This window comes from Scyliorhinus canicula, chromosome 6 (genome assembly GCF_902713615.1).
Source record: "Scyliorhinus canicula chromosome 6, sScyCan1.1, whole genome shotgun sequence".
Classification (NCBI taxonomy): Eukaryota; Metazoa; Chordata; class Chondrichthyes; order Carcharhiniformes; family Scyliorhinidae; genus Scyliorhinus; species Scyliorhinus canicula.
The window spans coordinates 208,747,746-208,773,032 of record NC_052151.1 but is presented as its reverse complement, the minus strand read 5'-3'; the positions used below and the strand labels follow the sequence as shown (position 1 = coordinate 208,773,032).

The window sequence follows — 25,287 nt, the reverse complement described above, 5'->3', positions numbered from 1 at the left end:
CGGAGGGGGGAGTGGGGGAGACGGAGGGGGGAGTGGGGGTGACGGAGGGGGGAGTGGGGGTGACGGAGGTGGGAGTGGGGGAGACGGAGGGGGGAGTGGGGGAGACGGAGGGGGGAGTGGGGGAGACGGAGGGGGGAGTGGGGGAGACGGAGGGGGGAGTGGGGGAGACGGAGGGGGGAGTGGGGGTGACGGAGGGGGGAGTGGGGGTGACGGAGGTGGGAGTGGGGGAGACGGAGGGGGGAGTGGGGGAGACGGAGGGGGGAGTGGGGGAGACGGAGGGTGGAGTGGGGGAGACGGAGGGGGGAGTGTGGGAGACGGAGGGGGGAGTGGGGGAGACGGAGCGGGGGGGAGTGGGAGTGGGGGGGGGTAGGGAGAGAGTGAGTGAGTGACCCGTCCAACCCCGGTTACAAAATGTCTGCCACCATGCCATGGTGTGCCGGTCACGAGGACACGGCCGCTGGTTGTCCTGTGGCTTTCGGCCACAGGCCACTGACGCACCGGTGAAGAGGACGTGGTTAACTGCCCGTTGGATGCAGAAAGTGACCAGGGGTTAGGCTGCCCGCGTGTCAGCAGCGCGACCAGGCCACCGGGACACACAGGTATCCCGTGGCTGGCGGCTGCCGAGGTGTCGACTAACCTCCGTCTAACACAGGGGTGGGCAAACTTTTCCGTGCAAGGGCCGCATTCAGAAATTCACAATTCACAAAGGGCCGCATAGTATATTAAGTAAAATAATTACTTCATCCGGTTATGATTGTGGGCGCCTCATATAGAACATAGAACAGTACAGCACAGAACAGGCCCTTCGGCCCTCGACGTTGTGCCAAGCAATGATCACCCTACTCAAGTCAACGTATCCACCCTATACCAGTAAGTAACCCAACAGCCCCCCCACCCATTAACCTTTAAAAAAAAATTTAAAAAAAAAAAAAAAAAAAATTTTTTTAAAAAAAATTTTTTTTTTTTTTTTTTTTAATGACTTGGTGGGCCGCAGAAATACCTTTGGCGGGCCGCATGCGGCCCGCGGGCCGTAGTTTGCCCACCCCTGGTCTAACATGTCCCGTTTCTCTGCCCTCCACCACCCTTCTGTAGGTTAGCACAATGTCTGCGAACAGAACGGCTATGTTCTGCGCAGTGGTTGGGGCCGCTGCACTGCATTTGGAGATGCAGCAGCATCCACAGCCACAACCAGCAGTGGATGCAGGGCCAGCTGCAGCAGCAGAGGGACGGGCTGAGGATTTGCCAGTCGTCGAGCAGCATGGGGGGAGGAGGAGGAGGGGGAGGAGGAAGAGGAAGAGGAGAGAGTGAGGGTGCAGCCACGGCACCAGAGGCAACGACCAAGGCCGAGGGTGTACCGTGTCCGGGTCTCTTTCCTAACAATGACGGACATCACCTGCAGGAGGAGACTCCGGCTGCGTTGGCGGGCGGTGATACATATCTGTCACCTCGTGGCGCACCTCGCCCCACGTGGAACGGCGGGAGGACACGCGATCCCGGTTGCCATCAAGGTGACGGTCGCTCTTAACTTCTATGCGACCGGCTCCTTCCAGTCTCCGAGCCGAGACCTCTCCGGGATCTCCCAGTCAACGGTCCACAGGTGTATCCGGGATGTGACTGACGCCCTCTATGTCATCGCGGACCTCTACATCACCTTTCCCGAGGACCGAGCAACTCAAGATTCACGAGCTCGTGGATTTGCCAGCGTGGCCGGGATACCGATGGTGCAGGGGGCAATCGATTGTGTTCACGTCCCCATGCGCCCGCCTGCAGGGGACAGGGAGGTGTTCACATACAGGAGGGGGACATACTCCATGAATATCCAGGTGGTATGCGACCCCCACATGACGATCATGAACGTCTGTGCAAGGTTCCCAGGGAGTGTGCATGACTCCTACATACTGGCGCAGTCGTACATCCCTGCGATGTTTGAGAGACGTCCCCACGGCTGAGGGGCTGTTGTGTGGGCAGGGTGTGTGAAGGGACAGAGGATGGGGGAGGTGTCCAAGTGGGCAGGGTGTGTGAAGGGACAGAGGATGGGGAAGGTGTCCCAGTGGGCAGGGTGTGTGAAGGGACAGAGGTTGGGGGAGGTGTCCAAGTGGACAGGGTGTGTGAAGGGACAGAGGATGTGGGAGGGGTCTAAGTGGGCAGGGTATGTGAAGGGACAGAGGATGGGGAGGGGGGGTGTTTGTCATGCAGGGTTGTCTCACTTGTTGCAGCTCCGCCAACCTCGCATTGCGCGATCTCCCGGGTGGCAGATCCCCCAACAAGGTCCAGTGCCCTCTGCTCAAACGTGGTGAGGGGGTGCAGGATGGGCGAACCCCCTCCAGTCTTGTTCCGCTCACGAGTGTTGTGAACGGTCTTGTCCTGTTGGGGGAGGGGGCATAGGTAGATCATTACAATACAGCAGGTATCAGCAGTCCGTTCAGATACTAGCACAGTTTGGGGGTCAAGTTGTAATAAGACCATTGCATCTCTCCACGGGGGCCAGAGCGCTGGGTCAGTGACTACTTTGTGAACCACCCTCAACTCACTCTGCCCCAATCCCCCTCCACCCCCCGTGCCGGAGGGGTGGGGGGGGAGGTGGGTGATTAAGTTAAGGGGGGAGGGATGGTTGTGACCCGGGGGCACCCTCTTGGCACTTACCCTGGCAGCCCTGGTGAGGTTGTGCATGTTTTTCCGACATTGCTCTGCAGAGCGAGGGGTCTGCCCCACAGCACTGACGGCAGCAGCCACCTCACGCCAGGCCTGGCGCACCGCGCTGGCAGGGTGGCGATGCCCTCTACGCGGGCAGATGATGCCCCTCCTCTGCTCGATTGATTCGAGCAGCGTCTCCACGTCAGCCTCCACGAATCGCGGGGCTGCTCTCCTGAGCTCCGACATCCTAGCCTACAGTTTCTGTGCTCGCCCGCGCCTTTTTACAGCGTCAGGCGGCGTCACGTGGGCGTGTTCGTGTCGTCGTCGCGTTCCGGCGTCATCGCACACGTGATTGATGCGGCCCCGTTCCTAGCCCATTTCCCGGACGTGAATACGTCGGGAACTGGGCCGTGTCGGGCCGTCGCGGCCGACTTCGCGATTTTCCACGGGTGCGGAGAATCGCGCCCAATGTACTCAGAACACCCGAGTACTGTTGCTCCTAGTTCATACGTTCAGCCTTGGTCTGCTCTTGAATATCAGACCGTGTGGAGTAATGTGTCCAGGATTAATCCCTGGAGAAGAGTAGGGTGGGATTCTCCGATCCCCAGCCGTGTATTGTTCGGTGTTGTGCCCTTTGCTCCTGGCGGGATTCCCTCCTCACGTGGTTCTTTTCAATGAGAATTCCAATTGAAGCCACCCCATGGCACTGGGCCATCAATGCGCGGGGGTGCGCTGCCAGCGGGAAAAGAGAATCCCAAAGCTAAGTAAAGTGGATGCTTTAAATCTGAAATGGAAACAGAAAACGTTGGATGCATAGAGTAGGTCTGACCGCATCTGTGGAGAGAAGCAGAGTTAACAGGTGGGATTATCCAGTCCCTCAGCCACGTGTTACTCAGCTGCGCGCCATTCTTTGGAGAACTTTCGGAGGTGGGACATGCTCGCGTTGTCACTGACGGGGAGGATACAGACCATAAAAATGGCGGACCTCCCAAGATCTTTGTTTGTTTTCAAGTGCCTCTTTATTTTTATACCAAAGGCCTGTTTTAAGTGGGTGAATAGGGTGATCTCTGGGTTTATGTGGGCTGGTAAAACCCCGCGAGTAAGGAAAGTGCTGTTGGAGTGGGGGGGCGGGGGGCGGTTTGGCACTGTTGAACATTAGGAACTACTACTGGACGGCAAATATAGCCATGATTAGGAAGTGGTTGGGGGGGGGGGGGGTCAGTGTGGGAGCAGGTGGAGGCGGCCTCATGTAAGGGTACAGGTTTGGGGCCATTGGTAACGGCTCCTCTCCCGTTCTTGCCGGCCCAGTACCCCACAAGCCCAGTGGTGGTGGCGGCTCTGAGAGTTTGGGCACAGTGGCGGAAGCATATGGGAGTGGAGGGAGCGTCGGTGTGGGCTCCAATTTGTGGCAACCACCAGTTTGTCCCGGGGATGATGGATGGGGGGGGGTTTCGGAGGTGGCAGAGAGCAGGGATTGAGAGGCTGGGGAATCTATTTATTGATGGAAGCTTTACAGTTTGGAGGATTTGGAGGAGGAGTTTGAAATGCCGGGTGGGAATGGGTTTCGATATTTGCAGATAAGGGATTTTGCACGAAGGCAGGCTGCGACCTTTCTGCTTCTAACGCCACGGGATACAGGACAAGGTAGTTTCTAGAATGGGGGTGGGGAGGGGAAGGTATCGGAAATCTATAAGGAACTTATGGAGTGGGAGGAAACCCAGATAGGTGAGCCAAAACGTAAATGGGAAGATGAGCTGGGTAAGGAAATAGAGGCGGATCTGTGGGAAGATGTGCTGAGCGGAGTCAACAAGGGGGAATTCGGCTATTTTTTTGACTAGATTAGGCGGTAACAGTGGAGATGTGTTGGGCAAGCTGGGTCTATGTGGACTGCGTTTGATGCAGTGTAGAGAGAGACAGGCTTCCAACACTTGATGAGATGCAACACAATTTTATTTTACATCTAACTATATTACATATCCAACTTGGGTTGACACTATGCTGACTTAACTGGAGATCTGAGACTAACCTGACCAGACTATCATTCCTCTGAGCTTCTTCCTGCTCCTCATGTCTGGGTCTGTCACCTCTGCGTCGTCCGCCGGGTCGTTCTCCGAAGTGGGCAGGGTGTACCTTATAGGTGCCCGTCTTTTCCTTGACGACGTCCTTGGAAGTTGTTCTTCCTCCTCCTTGGGGAGAGGTGTCGCGGTGGCATTGTCGAACGTGTCCATCTCCGACTCTGATGACTGGATGACGGGGTCTGGAGAAATTGCTCGGGGCTGGGGTGTGGGTATCTTTTCCGTCTGGGCTATCCCAGCTTGAGGCGGTCCTGCTTCGCCTGCCTCCAGGTGTGGTTCCGCTGCCCTTATTTGGTCTAGGTGTTTCTTCAACACCTTACCTACTATTGAAACCGCATAGGATATGCGCCCTGTTTGGGACTCTACCGTGCCTTTGACCCACGTTGGTCCATTCCCATAATTCTTGACCCAAAGTGGTGCCCCCACCTGGAAATGTCTCTGCTGCTGACTATTATCATGCCCCCTGCGTTGGGCCTCCTGTTGTTTTTCCACTTTCCCCGTTAAATTTGGGAAAAGGAGACTCCGCCTCGTTCGCACCCGCCTTCCCATTAAGAGTTCAGCTGGCGTTATGCCCGTTGTGGAATGCGGTGTGGTCCTGTAATCAAACAGCCAGCGGGAGAGCTTTGTGTCCATTGACGCTGCCGGCTGCTTCTTGAGTCCCGCTTTAAGTGTCTGGACCGCTCTCTCTGCCAGGCTGTTAGTCGCTGGATGGTAAGGGGCCGTTTTAATGTGACGGACTTCGTTTTCCTTCAGGAATTTTCCAAATTCCCCACTTGTGAATGCTGTTCCGCTGTCCGACACCAATACCTCCGGACGTCCATGTGTTGCAAACGAGGCCCTGAGCTTTTCAATTGTCGATGCTGTGCTTGCCGCGTTTACCCAGTAGACGTCCAACCATTTGGAATGGGTGTCCACTATCACCAAAAACATTGAGCCCATGAAAGGGCCAGCGTGGTCAATATGCAGGGGGGTCCACGGTCTGCCTGGCCATTCCCACGGGTGCAATGGCGCAGTTGGTGGCACTCTTTGCCCTTGTTGGCACTCCTGGCACCGACGTACCAAGGCTGCTATGTCTGTGTCCAATCCTGGCCACCAAACGTAGCTTCGAGCTAGCATCTTCATTTTAGACACCCCTGGGTGACTGTGATGTAACTCAGTTAAGATTGCCCGATGGCCCTGAGCTGGGACTATTACCCGGGCTCCCCATAATAGGATACCGTCTTCAATGGTTATTTGGTCCCTTCTGCTCCAGTATGGGTGCAACTGGGCTCCACTGGTCTTTCCAGTTCCCCTGTTAGCAGTAAATGCTTCATCTTGGCTAAAACTGGGTCTTTTTGCATCCACAACCGAATATGTTGTGCGTCCACTGGTAGGGTGTCCAAAAAATTTAGAGTCATTACTGTCTCCTCTACTTTTGGTATTAGTGGCGGGGTGTCCGGGAGGGGAAGTCTGCTCAAAGCATCTGCATTGGCTACTCGCGTTCCCGGTCTGTGCTCCAGAACGTATCTATATGCTGCCAGTAGCAATGCCCAGCGTTGGATTCTAGCTGATGCAATCGGGGGTATTGACTTGTCTTCTTTTAATAACCCTAATAGCGGCTAATGGTCCGTCACTATGGTGAATTTCCGCCCGTACAGATACTGGTGAAATTTTTTTACTGCAAATATCACCGCCAGTCCTTCCTTCTCGATTTGGGCGTACTTCCTCTCAGCAATCGCCAAGGTCCTCGAAGCATAGGCTATTGGCCGTTCTTCCCCATTCCTTCCTCTATGGGCTAAGACGGCTCCTACCCCATAAGGGGATGTGTCACAAGTGACCACCAACTCCTTCCTTGGGTCATAATGCTCTAGGACATTTTTGGATGACAGCTGTTCCTTAATGTCCCTAAATGCTCGGTTTTGGCGGGCGGACCATTTCCATTCTTGCCCCTTTTCTAGTAGCTGGTGGAGGGGTTCTAGGATGGACGCCCTATTTTCAATAAATTTGCCATAATAGGTTACCAACCCTAGAAATGATCGTAGCTCCTGGACCGTGGTGGGAGCTGGGGCATCTTTTATTGCCCTTACTCTGTCTTCCAATGGGGGTAAGCCTGACCCGTCTACTTTATATCCCAGGTACGTCACTTGTGGGGCCAGAAAAACACATTTTTCTCTTTTAAGCCGTACGCCTGCCTTTGCAAAACGCCTGAGCACTTCCTCCAGGTTCCTTAAGTGTTCCCTGTTCGTCCTACCCGTGATTAAGACATCATCCAAATAAATCGCCACCTGCGGTAGTCCCTGCAGAATATTTTCCATCGTGCGCTGGAATATAGCGCAGGCTGATGACACTCCGAAAGGTAGCCTAATATAACGGAAAAGGCCCTTCAGGATGTTGATCGTAGTGAACTTCTGGGAGTCCTTGTCCAGTTTTAACTGCAGGTAGGCGTGGCTCAAAAGCCCACCTGCCAATTTGGCATATAGGTCGTCTATTTTCGGGATCGGGTATTTGTCCAGCAGTGCGTATTTGTTTACCGTCTGTTTGAAATCTCCACAGAGACGTATCGAGCCGTCTGGCTTCAAAATTGGTACCACTGGCGCTGCCCAGTCCGAGAACTGTACTGGTCCGATAATGCCGTCGCGCCCTAACCTTTCTATTTCGTCATCTACTTTCTTCCTTAACGCGAAAGGTACCGCCCTGGCCTTACAAAATTTCGGAAGGGCTTCTGGATCCACGTGCAAAGTTGCTTTGGCACCTATGATTTCCCCCAAACCTTCTTGGAAGACCTCCGGGTATTTTTGGAGTACTCTACTCAACTGCCCGCTTCCACTCTGGAAAATTTTCATCCAATCTAATTTTAGGTCTTTCAGCCAGTTCCGTCCAATTAAGCTCGGTCCGGAGCCCCCTACTATCGTCAACAGTAATCTGAGCAATGGTTTCTCATATTCCACGGGTACCTGAGTCGTGCCTAGGACTTCCAGGGGTTCCCCCGTGTAGGTTTTAAGTTTCGTCGATGTTTTTGTTAGGGTTAGTGGCTGGAGTCCATCTTTGATTTTTTAAAATGCTGCCACTCCCATTACTGATATGGCCGCCCCCATGTCTATTTCCATTATTGTCGACCGACCGTTCACCCGTGGGGTAATCTTAATAGGTTCTGCTTTCTTCGCCGCAATATTATACAATTGTTCCCCTTCGGAGGAGGATGGGACGTCTAGGTTGTGTACTTCCCTGCGTCCCCAACTGCTATTCCTCTTTTGCCACCTCCTTCTAGGGTTTCTGTCGCTGTTACCCCACTCTGTCTGGTGCCAGAAACGGTCCTTCTTTGTTGGGGGAGCCTCAGCCGGTACTTCCCTCTGTCTCCAGTTACTCTTTGCAGACTTGGTGGTAGTTTTGGGGTTTTCCTTTGGCCCTCTGTTCCTCAGGCTTTTCCTGAGATCGGCTATCTGGTAGCTGGGCCCGTTGTGGTAGTCCCTCTCACAGGTATCTACCTCCATTGGCGTGCCCTGTAGTTCCTGCGCCCCACTTCCTGGCTTTTCTAGGGACAGTGCGAGCTGTAACCCCTGCCTGCAGTCTAGCTGTGTTTCCGCCAACAGGCGTTTCTGTATTGTGAGGTTGTTTATACCACACACTAACCGGTCCCGAAGCATTTCATTTAGCGTCGGGCCGAACTCACATTTTTCCGTCAGCCTTCGCAGGCGGGTCAAGAAATTCGTGACTGACTCCCTGTCTTCCCGCTTTGTTGTGTAGAATCTGTACCTACGCAAAATGAGGGGTGGTTTTGGGTCGTTGTGCTCTTTCACCAATTCCGTTAACTCTAGGAAAGACTTAGTGTCCGGCGCATCGGGTAAGTTAGACTACGTATAATGGCGAAAGCTGAGGGTCCGCACGCCGACAGCAGGATAACCCGTCTCCTTTTGTCCGTAATTATATCATTGGCCCGAAAGAAGTAACATATTCTCTCCACATACTGGGACCTGTCCTCAATAGTCGGGTCGAATGCATCTAACCTCTCAAAAATGGCATTTTTGAAATAGCAAGGCTTGCCCCTCGAGTGCGGCAGCTGGTCTCCGCAAAGTTCTTTGTTTACCTCGTCGCCACTGTAATAATCCACGGGCGGCAAGAGTCCCGACACCACGCCAATATTTATTTCCAATAACTATATACAAGAGCAGCTCCAAACAGTGCTGCTAGCAGTCCAGTCAACTTAAGACTGGATCACAAAGCCTACACAGGTGCTTATATGGGCCCCCTCAATGAGCTATCATTGAGGGAGCTCATACTCCAATTGGCCAACCAATAATGCTAATTGGAGGTCATTACACCCCCCCCCCCCCCTCCCCCAATGTCCGAGGAATTCCTGCCAGCTGGCATTCCTCTGAGCTTCTTCCTGCTCCTCATGTCCGGGTCTGTCACCTCTGTGTCGTCCGCCGGGCCGTTCTCCGACGTGGGTGGGGTGTACCTTATAGGTGCCCGTCTTTTCCTTGACAACCTCCTTGGAAGTTGTTCTTCCTCCTCCTCGGGGAGAGGTGTTGCGGCGGCCTCGTCGAACGTGTCCATCTCCGACTCTGAATGAGATGTCAGAAACCATTTTATAAATGAGAATATCTATAGATGTTCACACAATTGAACCTGCAGAATAAATGTGAGGAAAAGGGAATATCCAGGGTTAATGGGAGACTAGTAGAATGTTTCCTAATGACAGTGAAATCGAGCACAATACTCTATTCAAAGAGTACTCTATTCCTTTAAATCAAGGCTTGTGATTGAACACAATGTAAAAGCTAAAAAAAATACATTTGTCAATTTCCCAGAACTACATTATAGAAAGCAAGAAGCAAAATTAATTAAAGATTATAATTATTGATAAAAAGTTCAAATGAACTGTGAATGTTTATTGTTCTAACATTACACAGTGAAGTTGATCTACTTCTAGTTTTAACCCATAACATGACTGGACAGTGATAAAAACACAATCAATTATATTGTGTATAAAATTCCTGAAAGTTTGAGAGTTATTTTTGAAACACAATACAACAGGGGAAGGTAACTATACACGTTCTCTGCCCGAAGGTAGATCGGGACGAGAGCTGAATGATCTCAGCCATGATTGGGCAATGAAGGGGGCCCTGAATCCACCTCAGCCAGAACAGGGATCTAACGCCGTGCTGCTGCCACACTCTTACCCACATGGGGCAGCCAGACAACTTAATCAATGGGCTCTTGAATAACTCGGATAACCTTGCAACAGTCTAATAGAATACTGGAACTCTCAGTATTGCTCTCACGGTTCACACACAATATCAAAGATAACGTTTTGAAGGCAGGATACAACAAGAGTGAGAATCCTGATCAATTGCAATCTCTCCCACTCCCACTTAATATCCAATATCCCATTGACCACTTCGTTAGCAGACTGGCTTCACGAACAATTTCAGAAACTGATCGACTGGAACATCAACTTTCATATAACCCTTGAAGATTCTCAATGGGGTGTCTATAGTAAAGGCAGGTCAGAAAGTATTAACCATAAGAAAGAAAATATTACCTTTGTAAAGTCGCCACGTTCAGTAAATATTAGAAACAAGTGATGATTTGAAACCTTAATTAGGCATTGTTCATGTTCATTTTCAAACAAAGATTATGTGAACTAAGTTTTAATTTCTAGACAAACCTTGACTGAAACTAAAACTAATCTATCGATTGAGTAATAGGGTGCTATAGCACAACTAACATGTTCTGTCTGTTCTAATTGAAGATGTTCAGCAGAAACACAAGGAGACACTCCGGGTACAAACTGAAACACTGAGAGTGAACACTATCCTGATAAAGGAGAAGGTTAAGATTTCCCAGCTGGTTAATCGATACGCTGAGCTGACGGTCATTTCTACTGTTCGAGATCGGACACTTGTAGAACATGAACTGCTGGCAAGAGGCCGAGACCATGAAGAGTGGAGAGAGAAACATCTCCGGAGAGAACTGGAGAAAATCCGAACTGATCAATTGTTCCAGAGCAGCTTTTCCCAGAAAAAATCCAAATCTGGGAGTTCAGCAGCAGCGAGTGGAGTCCCGGGAATTGGAAAAACAACAATGGTACAAAAGATTGTTTATGACTGGGCCACGGGGAAAATATACCCACACTTTCAATTTGTTTTCAGTTTTAAATTCCGGGATTTGAACACTATTAACTGTAGAATAAACCTGAGGAATCTGATACTGAATCAGTATCCTTACTTTGGGAATGTTCTTGGAGAAATCTGGAAGAACCCAGAGGGATTGCTGTTTATATTCGATGGTTTGGATGAATTCAAGGACAGGATTGATTTTGCTGACAATCGGAGAAATACAGAACCTCAGTCCATGTGCACAGATCCCGAATGCTGGTGTGAAGTGTCTGACATTGTGTACAGTTTAATACAGCACAAGCTGCTCCCAGGATGTTCAGTGCTAGTGACCACCCGCCCCACTGCATTACATTTATTGGAAAAGGCTGAGATCAGTGTCTGGGCTGAAATCCTGGGATTTGTTGGTGATGAATGGAAGGAATATTTCAACAAGTTTTTTGAAGATCAGACGGTGGCAGCAGCTGTTCTCAAACATGTGGAGGAGAACGAGATCCTGTACACCATGTGCTATAACCCTTCCTACTGCTGGATCCTCGGTCTGTCACTGGGTCCCTTCTTTACACAAAGAGACAGGAAACAGCAGCAAGTTCCCAAGACCATCACCCAACTATATTCCTACTATATTTACAACATTCTGAAAAACCATGGCCGAGAGATTGAAAGCCCCCGTGATGTGTTTCTGAAGCTTGGTGAGATGGCCTTCACAGGAATCTCCGAGAAGAAGATTGTGTTCAGAAATGGAGATTTGATCAAGTACAATCTGCAACCTTCCCAGTTCCTGTCTGGGTTCCTGATGGAACTGTTGGAGAGAGATGCTTCTGTCCAGAGTGTGGTTTACACATTCCCACACCTCACCATCCAAGAGTTTGTAGCTGCACTCGCACTATTCCTGACTCCAGATCCTGGGGACAGCCACAAACTGCTCAGTGAAGCACAGAGCAAGGAAGATGGGAGATTTGAGATATTTCTCCGTTTTGTTGCTGGTCTCTCCTCCCCACAGGCAGCTTGGCCCCTGGAGGAGTTTCTGGGTAAATTTCTTCATCAAATAACCTGCCGAGTGATTGACTGGGTGAAGGAGAAGGTTGAAGGACAGATTGGAAACACAGAGAGTGAATCTGGTAAAAGGAACGTCCTGAACTCATTCCACTACCTGTTTGAGTCTCAGAATAAAGCACTGGCTCAGACCACAGTGGGATCTGTGGAAACACTTACATTTAGTGAATTGCGACTGACCCCGATTGACTGTGCGGTCCTATCTCATATCATTGAACTCAGTGATACAATAAAACACCTCGATCTAGTTGGCAGCTGCATTCAATGTGAAGGACTCCAACGCCTGGGACCAGTTCTGCACAAATGCAAGGAGCTGAGGTAAAAGTTTGGTCATGTAGTTGGTATTTTAATTTTTGAGGATTAATTTATTCCATTATAGACATTCAATGGCATTACCATCGCTGAAACCCCCACAATCAACATCCTGGAAGTTACCATACTGTGGCTACCAGGGCACGTAAATGGTTGGGAATCCTACGGCGAGTGACTCACCTCCTGACCACCCCCCAAATCCTACCCACCATCTACAAGGTACAAGTCAGGAGTATAATGGAATACTCTCCACTTGCCTGGATGAGTGCAGCTCCAACAACACTCAAGAAGCTCAACACCATCCAGGACAAAGCAACCCGCTTGATTGCTCCTCCTTTCACAAACATTCAAACCCTACACCACCGATAAACAGTGGCGGCCATGTGTACCATCTACAAGATGCACTGCAGTAACTCACCAAGGTTCCTTCGACAACACTTTCCAAACCCATGACTACTACCATCTGGAAGGACAAGAGCAGCAGATAGCTGGGAACCCCACCACCTGGAGGTTTTCCTCCAAGTCACTCATCATCCTGACTTGGAAATATATCGCCGCGCCTTCACTGTCGCTGGGGTAAAATCCAGGAACTCCCTCCCTAACAGCACAGTGGGTGCACCTGCACCTCAAGGACTGAAGCGGTTCAAGAAGGCAGCGCATCATTATCTTCTGAAGGGCAACTAGGAATGGGTAGTTAATGCTGGCTGAACCAGAGATGCCCACATCCCGTAAATTAATTTTTAAAAAAGGAAAATATGCCGACCAGTTTAGTCAAAGAGTGAAAGAGTCAGAAAAAGTTTAAAATTAAGATGAGTGTAAAATTTCACACTGGAAAATAAGAATTATGCTAACAAATTCTTGTTTTACTAAAGTAGGGTGCTCTGTCTAAGGACCGGTGCAGACTTGATGGGCCAAATGTCCTCATTCTGCACTGTATGGATTCTATGATTCTGTACTTATTAGTAACACAAAGTGTTTCATCATGGAACTAAGATGCAAAGAAACAATGGAATCTAATTAGAAGAAAATAATTGGATTGGATTGGATTGGATTTGTTTATTGTCACTTGTACCGAGGTACAGTGAAAAGTATTTTTCTGCAAGCAGCTCAACAGATCATTAAGTACATGAAAAAAGGGGCACTCTTTTCCTTCCGCCTTGGCCATGGTCTTCACCATGGCGGAGGCGGAAGTGACCCCCTCCCCTGCGCATGTGCGGGGATGACGTCAGCAGCCGCTGACGCTCCGGCGCATGCACGGATTTACGCCGGCCGGCGAAGTCCTTTCGGCCCCGGCTGGCATGGCGCCAAAGGCCGTCCACGCCAGCCGGCGGAGCGCCAACCACTCCGGCGCGGGCCTATCTCCTCAATGTGACCACTCCGGCCCAACGCCGGGTAGGGGAGAATCCCGGCCCTCATCTTTGTCCGAAATGATCTCCCCTGAATCTTGAGACTGTGACCCCTGGTTCTGGACACACCCACCATCGGGAACATCTTCCCTGTATGTACCTTGTCTAGTCCTGGTAGAGTTTTATAAGCCTCTTTGAGATCCCCCCTCATTCTTCTGAACTCTAGTGAGAAAAGGACAGTAACACAGTGGTTCGCACAATTGCTTCACAGCTCTCGGGTACCAGGTTCGATTCCTGGCTTGGGTCACTGTCTGTGCGGACTCCGGTCTGCAGGTTCTCCCCGTGTCTGCGTGAGTTTCCTCCGGTTGCTCTGGTTTCCTCCCACAGTCCAAAGATGTGCAGGTTAGGTGGATTGGCCATGCTAAATTGCCCTTGGTGTCCAGAAAAAAGGTTAGGAGGGGTTACTGGATTACGGGGATAGGGTGGAAATGAGGGCTTAAGTGGGCCAGTGCAGACTCGATTGGCCGAATGGCCTCCTTCTGCACTGTATGTTCTATGTTCTATGAGTACTCCGGGGTCCTGCTAGCCCCCCTCAGGTAGGAGAATCACTGGACTTTCTCCAGGAAAGTTCCGAGTGAAACGCCTGTATTTTGACGCTGGTGTGGGGGCATAGCCCCATTATTGGAGACTGCCGCCCATGGAAAACAGGCCAGGGGAGTGTGAAGGGACAACATGCCGAGGCACTCATGGGGGGCACCACAAAGGCCACAGAAGCCAACCCGAAGCACACACAACCAACACCAAACACCCCTCCCCCCATACGTTCAAGCACAAGGAGGGGGCCAGCGGCATAAATAAGATAATACGGTTTTGGCAAGCAACTCCCGCGGGTGCAGAGCAGGGTCCCATATCTGTACATAGGTCTATTTGCGTGAATGTATAAAGGTTTATTTCATTATTTCAGTTTGTATACCCATTTTGTAGACTCCCCTTTTTTCTTTCTTCTTTGTTTTTATTGTGTGTTATCCAGAACAAATGTCACTTTAATTATTGTAAAACCAATAAAACTATATTAAAAAAGTGAGACAAATTTCCCACAATTGACAGGGCCAATCACTGAGCTTCACGAAGGTAATTCTCATCACCGTGGAATGAGACCAGACTGGGGAGATTTTAAAAATTACTTATTCATTCAAAGGATGTGGACATCGCTGGCTGTATCAGCATGTATTGCCCATCCTTAATTACCCTCACCTTTACAAGGTATCGCCAATAAATGTTCACCTAGCCAGCGACATTCCATGGACGAATAAACAAAAACTAAATACTGAGGGGTGAAAATAGTTTCCACCAGTTGTCAAACCAGTGATAGTTAATTACCCATCAGTTCATACTGCTCAATATTTTATTTTCCATTCAATTGAAAGGGCAGTCATGTGAGGTTAAGTATCAAGGGCTGGATTCCGTCTCCCGCCACGCCAGGTTTCTGGTTCAGCACGCCGTCGGGATTCTCCGGCTAGTCCATGGGGTTTCCCATTGTGGGGCAGCCCCACGCCGTGGGGAAACCCCCGGGGCTGCCAGCGAAACGGAGCATCCCGATAGCGGAGAATCCATCTCCATAACTTTAATCAGTTCCCCACCAGTCTTCGGTTGCTGACCCTGAATAAAATCCAACTCTTGCATCCTGGAGAAAGTTCAGCCCATTTTAATGTGTTTCTCACTCTCTCTGTTTAGCCTCAGTTCCAATAATCTGGGAGATTCAGGAGTGAAACTACTGTCTGCGGCTCTGAGGAATCTGGACTGTAAAATACAGAAACTGCGGTAAGTATCAGATTGTGAGATTGTGTTTGTAATAAGTGGATGTCTGACACTGTAAATTAATATTAGTATCAGCAATTGTGTCATTAGTAAACACTGCACATTATTATTGTCAGTAGTTATTACTAAACACCATGCATATACTCTGATTCATGTAATGTTTTTTTCTCTGATTTTGGGCTGGATAGCAACAACCTCAGATATTCTCACCTCCGCTCTCAGTATAAACCGGTGTAACATCTTTGATTAATCTGAACTAAGATTTATGGTGTTCACTTGTTTGCAATTAGTTACTCTATTTTTTAAACAAAGGATAGGGGGATAAAGTTGCTTGAAACCTTAAAAACAACAAAGAAAATTACGAATATAAAATATTACAAAATGGGTCGTACTTAAAAGTTAGGTAAGATATTACAGTTCCCTTTTCAGTCTTAAAAGTCGTAAAAGATTATACAGTCCGAAATCTAATCATGTTCTATGACAAAAAATATTGCTAATATAAGGAATATATTGAGCCAAATGCATATTGTTTCCCCTAAAATACAAATTAAGACCAACTTAATGAAGAGTAAAGTTGTTACTGTTCTATTCTCATTCCTGCCTGATACATTCCTTCTAATTTTCCTTTGCTGATAATGCCCAATTCCGATTAGATTTTATTTCATACGAAGGTATGAGTTTGCCCACACAACTTTGAATTCTGAGGAAATAAGTCCAACAGAAGCCTCTTGATAGTTGATTTGTGATTAACTCTCTTGTATTTTCTCTCTGTGGTTGTCTGAATATCCGGTGATGCCTTTCTCTGCCAAATAAAACTGAGCATAATAAAATGCTCAAGTCCTATGCTGTCATGGCTGTGTCAGTGTAGTCCGTGTGTATTCACTGTCATGGCTGTGTCAGTGTAGTCTGTGTGTATTCACTGTCATGGCTGTGTCAGTGTAGTCTGTGTGTATTCACTGTCATTACTGTGTCAGTGTAGCCAGTGTGTATTCACTGTCATGGCTGTGTCAGTGTAGTCTGTGTGTATTCACTGTCATGGCTGTGTCAGTGTCGTCTGTGTGTATTCACTGTCACGGCTGTGACAGTGTAGTCTGTGTGTATTCACTGTCATTACGGTGTCAGTGTAGTCTGTGTGTATTCACTGTCATGGCTGTGTCAGTGTAGTCTGTGTGTATTCATTGTCATGGCTGTGACAGTGTAGTCTGTGTGTATTCACTGTCATGGCTGTGACAGTGTAGTCTGTGTGTATTCACTGTCATGGCTGTGTCAGTGTAGTCCGTGTGTGTTCACTGTCATGGCTGTGTCAGTGTAGTCCGTGTGTGTTCACTGTCATGGCTGTGCCAGTGTAGTCTGTGTGTATTCACTGTCATGGCTGTGTCAGTGTAGTCTGTGTGTATTCACTGTCATGGCTGTGTCAGTGTAGTCCGTGTGTGTTCACTGTCATGGCTGTGCCAGTGTAGTCTGTGTGTATTCACTGTCATTACGGTGTCAGTGTAGCCAGTGTGTATTCACTGTCATGGCTGTGTCAGTGTAGTCTGTGTGTATTCACTGTCATGGCTGTGTCAGTGTAGTCTGTGTGTATTCACTGTCATGGCTGTGTCAGTGTAGTCTGTGTGTATTCACTGTCATTACGGTGTCAGTGTAGTCTGTGTGTATTCACTGTCATGGCTGTGTCAGTGTAGTCTGTGTGTATTCACTGCCATGGCTGTGTCAGTGTAGTCTGTGTGTATTCACTGTCATGGCTGTGTCAGTGTAGTCTGTGTGTATTCACTGCCATGGCTGTGTCAGTGTAGTCTGTGTGTATTCACTGTCATGGCTGTGTCAGTGTAGTCTGTGTGTATTCACTGTCATGGCTGTGTCAGTGTAGTCTGTGTATTCACTGTCATGGCTGTGTCAGTGTAGTCTGTGTGTATTCACTGTCATGGCTGTGTCAGTGTAGTCTGTGTGTATTCACTGTCATGGCTGTGTCAGTGTAGTCTGTGTGTACTCACTGTCATGGCTGTGTCAGTGTAGTCTGTGTGTATTCACTGTCATGGCTGTGTCAGTGTAGTCTGTGTGTATTCACTGTCATGGCTGTGTCAGTGTAGTCTGTGTGTATTCACTGTTATGGCTGTGTCAGTGTAGTCTGTGTGTACTCACTGTCATGGCTGTGTCAGTGTAATCTGTGTGTCCTCACTGTCATGGCTGTGTCAGTGCAGTCTGTGTGTATTCACTGTCATGGCTGTGTCAGTGTAGTCTGTGTGTATTCACTGTCATGGCTGTGACAGTGTAGTCTGTGTGTATTCACTGTCATGGCTGTGTCAGTGTAGTCTGTGTGTATTCACTGTCATTACGGTGTCAGTGTAGTCTGTGTGTATTCACTGTCATGGCTGTATCTGTGTAGTCTGTGTATTCACTGTCATTACTGTGTCAGTGTAGCCAGTGTGTATTCACTGTCATGGCTGTGTCAGTGTAGTCTGTGTGTATTCACTGTCATGGCTGTGTCAGTGTAGTCTGTGTGTATTCACTGTCATGGCTGTGTCAGTGTAGTCTGTGTGTATTCACTGTCATTACGGTGTCAGTGTAGTCTGTGTGTATTCACTGCCATGGCTGTGTCAGTGTAGTCTGTGTGTATTCACTATCATGGCTGTGTCAGTGTAGTCTGTGTGTATTCAATGCCATGGATGTGTCAGTGTAGTCTGTGTGTATTCACTGTCATGGCTGTGTCAGTGTAGTCTGTGTGTATTCACTGTCATGGCTGTGTCAGTGTAGTCTGTGTGTATTCACTGTCATTACGGTGTCACTGTAGTCTGTGTGTATTCACTGTCATTACGGTGTCAGTGTAGTCTGTGTGTATTCACTGCCATGGCTGTGTCAGTGTAGTCTGTGTGTATTCACTGTCATTACGGTGTCAGTGTAGTCTGTGTATTCACTGTCACGGCAGTGTCAGTGTAGTCTGTGTGTACTCACTGTCATGGCTGTGTCAGTGTAGCCTGTGTGTATTCAGTGTCATTACGGTGTCAGTGTAGTCTGTGTGTATTCACTGTCATGGCTGTGTCAGTGTAGTCTGTGTGTATTCACTGTCATGGCTGTGTCAGTGTAGTCTGTGTGTACTCACTGTCATGGCTGTGTCAGTGTAGTCTGTGTGTATTCACTGTCATGGCTGTGTCAGTGTAGTCTGTGTGTATTCACTGTCATGGCTGTGTCAGTGTAGTCTGTGTGTATTCACTGTTATGGCTGTGTCAGTGTAGTCTGTGTGTACTCACTGTCATGGCTGTGTCAGTGTAATCTGTGTGTCCTCACTGTCATGGCTGTGTCAGTGCAGTCTGTGTGTATTCACTGTCATGGCTGTATCAGTGTAGTCTGTGTGTATTCACTGTCATGGCTGTGTCAGTGTAGTCTGTGTGTATTCACTGTCATGGCTGTGTCAGTGTAGTCTGTGTGTATTCAATGCCATGGATGTGTCAGTGTAGTCTGTGTGTATTCACTGTCATTACGGTGTCAGTGTAGTCTGTGTGTATTCACTGTCATGGCTGTGACAGTGTAGTCCGTGTGTATTCATTGTCATGGCTGTGTCAGTGTAGTCTGTGTGTATTCACTGTCATGGCTGTGTCAGTGCAGTCTGTGTGTATTCACTGTCATGGCTGTGTCAGTGTAGTCTGTGTGTATTCACTGTCATGGCTGTGACAGTGTAGTCCGTGTGTATTCACTGTCATGGCTGTGTCAGTGTAGTCTGTGTGTATTCACTGTCATTACGGTGTCAGTGTAGTCTGTGTGTATTCACTGTCATGGCTGTATCTGTGTAGTCTGTGTATTCACTGTCATTACGGTGTCAGTGTAGCCAGTGTGTATTCACTGTCATGGCTGTGTCAGTGTAGTCTGTGTGTATTCACTGTCATGGCTGTGTCAGTGTAGTCTGTGTATTCACTGCCATGGCTGTGCCAGTGTAGTCTGTGTGTATTCACTGTCATTACGGTGTCAGTGTAGTCTGTGTGTATTCACTGTCATTACGGTGTCAGTGTAGTCTGTGTGTACTCACTGTCATGGCTGTGTCAGTGTAGTCTGTGTGTATTCAATGCCATGGATGTGTCAGTGTAGTCTGTGTGTATTCACTGTTATGGCTGTGTCAGTGTAGTCTGTGTGTATTCACTGTCATTACGGTGTCAGTGTAGTCTGTGTGTATTCACTGCCATGGCTGTGTCAGTGTAGTCTGTGTGTATTCAATGCCATGGATGTGTCAGTGTAGTCTGTGTGTATTCACTGTCATGGCTGTGACAGTGTAGTCTGTGTGTATTCAATGCCATGGATGTGTCAGTGTAGTCTGTGTGTATTCACTGTCATTACGGTGTCAGTGTAGTCTGAGTATATTCACTGTCATGGCTGTATCAGTGTAGTCTGTGTGTATTCACTGTTATGTCTGTGTAGTCTGTGTGTATTCACTGTCATGGCTGTTTCAGTGTAGTCTGTGTGTATTCACTGTCATGGCTGTGTCAGTGTAGTCTGTGTGTATTCACTGTCATGGCTGTGTCAGTGTAGTCTATGTGTACTCACTGTCATGGCTGTGTCAGTGTAGTCTGTGTGTATTCACTGTCATGGCTGTGTCAGTGTAGCCTGTGTGTATTCACTGTCATGGCTGTGTCTGTGTAGTTTGTGTATTCACTGTCATTACGGTGTCAGTGTAGTCTGTGTGTATTCACTGTCATGGCTGTGTCTGTGTAGTTTGTGTATTCACTGTCATTACGGTGTCAGTGTAGTCTGTGTGTATTCACTGTCATTACGGTGTCACTGTAGCCTGTGTATTCACTGTCATGGCTGTGTCAGTGCAGTCTGTGTGTATTCACTGTCATTACGGTGTCAGTGTAGTCTGTGTGTATTCACTGTCATGGCTGTGTCTGTGTAGTCTGTGTGTATTCACTGTCATTACGGTGTCAGTGTAGTCTGTGTGTATTCACTGTCATGGCTGTGTCTGTATAGTCTGTGTATTCACTGTCATTACGGTGTCAGTGTAGTCTGTGTGTATTCACTGTCATCGCTGTGTCAGTGTAGTCTGTGTGTATTCACTGTCATTACGGTGTCAGTGTAGTCTGTGTGTACTCACTGCCATGGCTGTGCCAGTGTAGTCTGTGTGTATTCACTATCATGGCTGTGACAGTGTAGTCTGTGTGTATTCACTGCCATGGCTGTGTCAGTGTAGTCTGTGTGTATTCACTGTCATTACGGTGTCAGTGTAGTCTGTGTGTATTCACTGTCATTACGGTGTCAGTGTAGTCTGTGTGTATTCACTGCCATGGCTGTGTCAGTGTAGTCTGTGTGTATTCACTGTCATTACGGTGTCAGTGTAGTCTGCGTGTATTCACTGTCATGGCTGTGTCAGTGTAGTCTGTGTGTTTTCACTGTCATGGCTGTGTCAGTGTAGTCTGTGTGTATTCACTGTCATTACGGTGTCAGTGTAGTCTGTGTGTATTCACTGTCATTACGGTGTCAGTGTAGTCTGTGTGTATTCACTGTCATGGCTGTGTCAGTGTAGTCTGTGTGTATTCACTGCCATGGCTGTGCCAGTGTAGTCTGTGTGTATTCACTATCATGGCTGTGTCAGTGTAGTCTGTGTGTATTCAGTGTCATGGCTGTGTCAGTGTCGTCTGTGTGTATTCACTGTCATTACGGTGTCAGTGTAGTCTGTGTGTATTCACAGTCATGGCTGTGTCAGTGTAGTCTGTGTGTATTCACAGTCATGGCTGTGTCAGTGTAGTCTGTGTGTATTCACTGTCATTACGGTGTCAGTGTAGTCTGTGTGTATTCACAGTCATGGCTGTGTCAGTGTAGTCTGTGTGTATTCACTGTCATGGCTGTGTCAGTGTAGTCTGTGTGTGTTCACTGTCATGGCTGTGCCAGTGTAGTCTGTGTGTATTCAATGCCATGGCTGTGTCAGTGTAGTCTGTGTGTATTCACCGTCATGGATGTGTCAGTGTAGTCTGTGTGTATTCACTGTCATTACGGTGTCAGTGTAGTCTGTGTATTCAATGCCATGGATGTGTCAGTGTAGTCTGTGTGTATTCACTGTCATGGATGTGTCAGTGTAGTCTGTGTGTATTCACTGTCATGGCTGTGTCAGTGTAGTTGTGTGTATTCACTGTTATGGCTGTGTCAGTGTAGTCTGTGTATTCAATGCCATGGATGTGTCAGTGTAGTCTGTGTGTATTCACTGTCATGGATGTGTCAGTGTAGTCTGTGTGTATTCACTGTCATGGATGTGTCAGTGTAGTCTGTGTGTATTCACTGTCATGGCTGTGTCAGTGTAGTCTGTGTGTATTCACTGTTATGGCTGTGTCAGTGTAGTCTGTGTATTCACTGTCATGGCTGTGTCAGTGTAGTCTGTGTGTATTCACTGTCATGGCTGTGTCAGTGTAGTCTGTGTGTATTCACTGTCATTACGGTGTCACTGTAGCCTGTGTGTATTCACTGTCATTACGGTGTCACTGTAGCCTGTGTGTATTCACTGTCATGGCTGTGTCAGTGTCGTCTGTGTGAATTCACTGTCACAGTTTAAAATGATAATACCCTGTTCTGTTGGCGATTCATACATTTTCAATGTGACAACTAAACAAAACTAATTGTTAAACGTCAATTTCTCTACAAGTTATAAACGTGTGTGACGTATCAATTAATTAAGTACTTATTTTGTATTTGTCACAGAATTAAGGCTGTCTCTTTAACTAATTTGGCTGGTATCCAATAAAGCTTTTTTTTTAATATAATGACTTTTGTCAATTTAGCACGAAATGCTAATAATGTATGTGGTGAATGTGATTCACACCGAATTGTAATCTACATGTCTGTATTGTAAGTGCCAACGAGGACACTACCTGCCCTCCAGGGGAGTAGCTCTGGGAATGCTCGAGTTGTATGGGGCTTCTCCCTTGGCTCTGCCCAGGACTCCTCCCCCGGAAGCTGCTGTATAAAAGCTCAGTGCCACGTGGTCAGCCGGCCAGTTCACTGTAAGTTCAATGGCTGACCGGCTGCGTCTGTTGTGAGAATATTAAAACCGCTATTCTAATCCTACAAGCACGTGTCCGTAGAATTGTTGGTTCCAACAGTTTAATATACTCAGGAAACAGTCGAAGAAATCATTGAACCAGCCCTCAAGCCCGGACGCCTAGAACTCGACCCGCAGGATGCAGAGGCTAAAGAAATGTTTTCCCACTGGCTGAGATGTTTTAAAGCCTACCTGGCAGAAGCCAGCACCACTGGAACAACGGAGGGACAAAAACTCAGCCTACTGCACACGAGGGTCAGCCACAGAATCTCCACGCAGCTAAATCCGGCTGGTTCTTACACCGCAGCGCTGGCAATATTGGACAAAATGTACGTTAGGCCCATTAACGAGGTTTATGCATGCCACGTGTTTACGACTCACCGTCAGCGGCCTACAGAAACGCTAACCGAGTTTGTAAGGGAATTGAACAATCTTTCCAATGACTGTAATTATCAAGCCGTTACCGTGGCTGAGCTTGCTGTGCGGGACGTTTTCGTGGTGGGCCTTAGATCTAACTATGTGCGCCAAAGACTGCTAGAAAAGGAGGCCCTGGACTTAGACACTACTGTGGAGGCTGCTACCACTATGGAAGTTTCCTTCCGCAGCCTCACCTCGTTTCCCGTGGACCCCGCGACCTCATCGTGGGCCCTCGACCAACAACTCCTCCAGGCCTGTGCCACACAGCCTTCCAGCTACCGCGCTGCCAAAGCCAGTTACTCTGCTGCCCCAGCCAGCTACTCGGCTGCCCCAGCCTGCCATTTCTGTGGCCAAAGCCAGCACCCACGGCAGCACTGTCCGGCCCGTAACGCGACCTGCAGCAGCTGCGGGCGAAAAGGACACTATGCCAGAGTGTGTCTGGCGAAGAAAGCCCCAGCCTCTAACCCTCCCACGGCTCAAAGCACTCGCTCCCTGAATTGACAGGCCTGCAGGCCCCGAAATGCTGCAGCCTGTATGCCGACTCCGCCCCCACCCGACATGTGCGACTCATGGGGGTGGCCATCTTGGCAATCCTCCTCCATGCGGCCGGCCATGTGCGACTCATGGGGGCAGCCATCTTGGCAATCCTCCTCCATGCGGCCGGCCATGTGCGACTCATGGGGGCGGCCATCTTGGGATCCATCCCATTCAAACTCTGAAACTCACCTCGACAACTACGAACTCAGAGGGCAGTCATCATGGGGCCACTCCAGCACAGCTGATCGAGCCGCCGACTACCCGCAACTCAGCTCAGTCACCCTGGATCAATCCCGCCCCAAGCACCTACGAAGTTCGATGGCGGAGGTCCAGATCAACGGGTACAGCATGCCATGCCTCTTTAACTCCGGGAGCACCAAGAGCTTTATACATCCAGAGCTGGTAAGACGCTGTTCGCTTTCTATTTTTCCGGTGAGCCAAACTATCGCCCTCGCTTCGGGCTCCCACTCAGTCCAAATCCAAGGACGTACCGTTGCTACGCTCACAATTCGAGGCGCTAGTTATTCTAAATTTAAACTTTATGTCCTGCCCGACCTCTGCGCGCCACTCTTATTAGGCCTGGAATTCCAGTGCAACCTCAAGAGCCTCACCCTCAGCTTCGGCGGGCCTCTGCCCCCACTCACTATCTGCAGCCTAACGACGCTGCGCATCTCCCCCCCCCTCCGCTCTTCGCCAATCTCACTCCAGATTGCAAGCCAGTAGCTACTCGCAGCAGGCGATACAGCCTACAGTATAGGGTCTTTATCCGATCGGAGGTCCGACGACTGCTCAGTGAGGGGATCATACAGGCCAGTAATAGTCCCTGGAGAGCTCAGGTGGTGGTCGTCAAGACCGGGGAAAAATTTTGCATGGTCGTCGACTATAGCCAGACCATAAATTGCTTTACGCTCCTAGACGCGTATCCCCTCCCAAGAATTGCAGACATAGTTAATCAGATCGCCCAATATCGGCTATTTTCCACGGTGGATCTGAAGTCTGCATACCACCAGCTCCCAATCTGCCCGGAGGACCGCCACTAGATGGCATTCGAGGCCGATGGCCGCCTCTTCCATTTCCTCCGGGTCCCTTTCAGCGTCACTAATGGGGTTTCGGTGTTCCAACGAGCAATGGACCGAATGGTAGACCAGTACGGGCTGCGGGCCACGTTTCCGTATCTGGACAATGTTACCATCTGCGGCTATGACCAGCAGGACCACAACGCCAACCTCTACCGTTTTCTCCAAACGGCACAGAAATTAAATCTCACTTATAAAAAGGAGAAATGCGTTTTCCGCACAAACAGACTGGCCATCCTCGGCTACGTCGTGGAGAACGGAGTCCTGGGCCCAGACCCGGACCGCATGCGCGATTTCAAAGGGCCTCTTAGAACTCCCCCTCCCTCATTGCCCCAAGGCCCTCAAACGGTGCTTGGGGTTCTTTTCATACTACGCCCAGTGGGTCCCTCAATATGCGGACAAAGCCCGCCCACTCTTTAAGGCCACACGATTTCCCCTGTCTGCTGAGGCGCGCCAAGCCTTCAGCTGCATCAAGGAGGACATCGCCAAAGCAGCCATGCGGGCGGTGGATGAATCCACTCCCTTTCAGGTTGAGAGCGACGCCTCAGAGGTAGCTCTAGCAGCCACTTTAAATCAGGCAGGGAGGCCCGTTGCATTTTTCTCCCGTACCCTATCCGCTTCAGAACTCCGACACTCCTCAGTCGAGAAGGAAGCACAAGCCATCGTGGTGGCTGTTCGTCACTGGAGGCACTACCTCGCAGGTAGGAGGTTCACCCTCATCACCGACCAACGATCGGTTGCCTTTATGTTTGACAACTCGCAAAGGGGCAAAATAAAAAATGATAAAATCCTCCGGTGGAGGATTGAACTCTCCACCTATAGTTACGATATTAAATATCGACCGGGGAAGCTCAACGAGCCCTCGGATGCCCTATCCCGCGGGACATGCGCCAGCGCGCAGATTAGCCG

The 25,287-nt window shown here is 49.2% G+C and overlaps 1 pseudogene; it reads left to right on the top strand.

Annotated features, from left to right (window-relative positions):
- LOC119967845 overlaps nt 1-25,287 on the top strand; it is a 156,014-nt pseudogene that overhangs the window by 69,129 nt on the left and 61,598 nt on the right.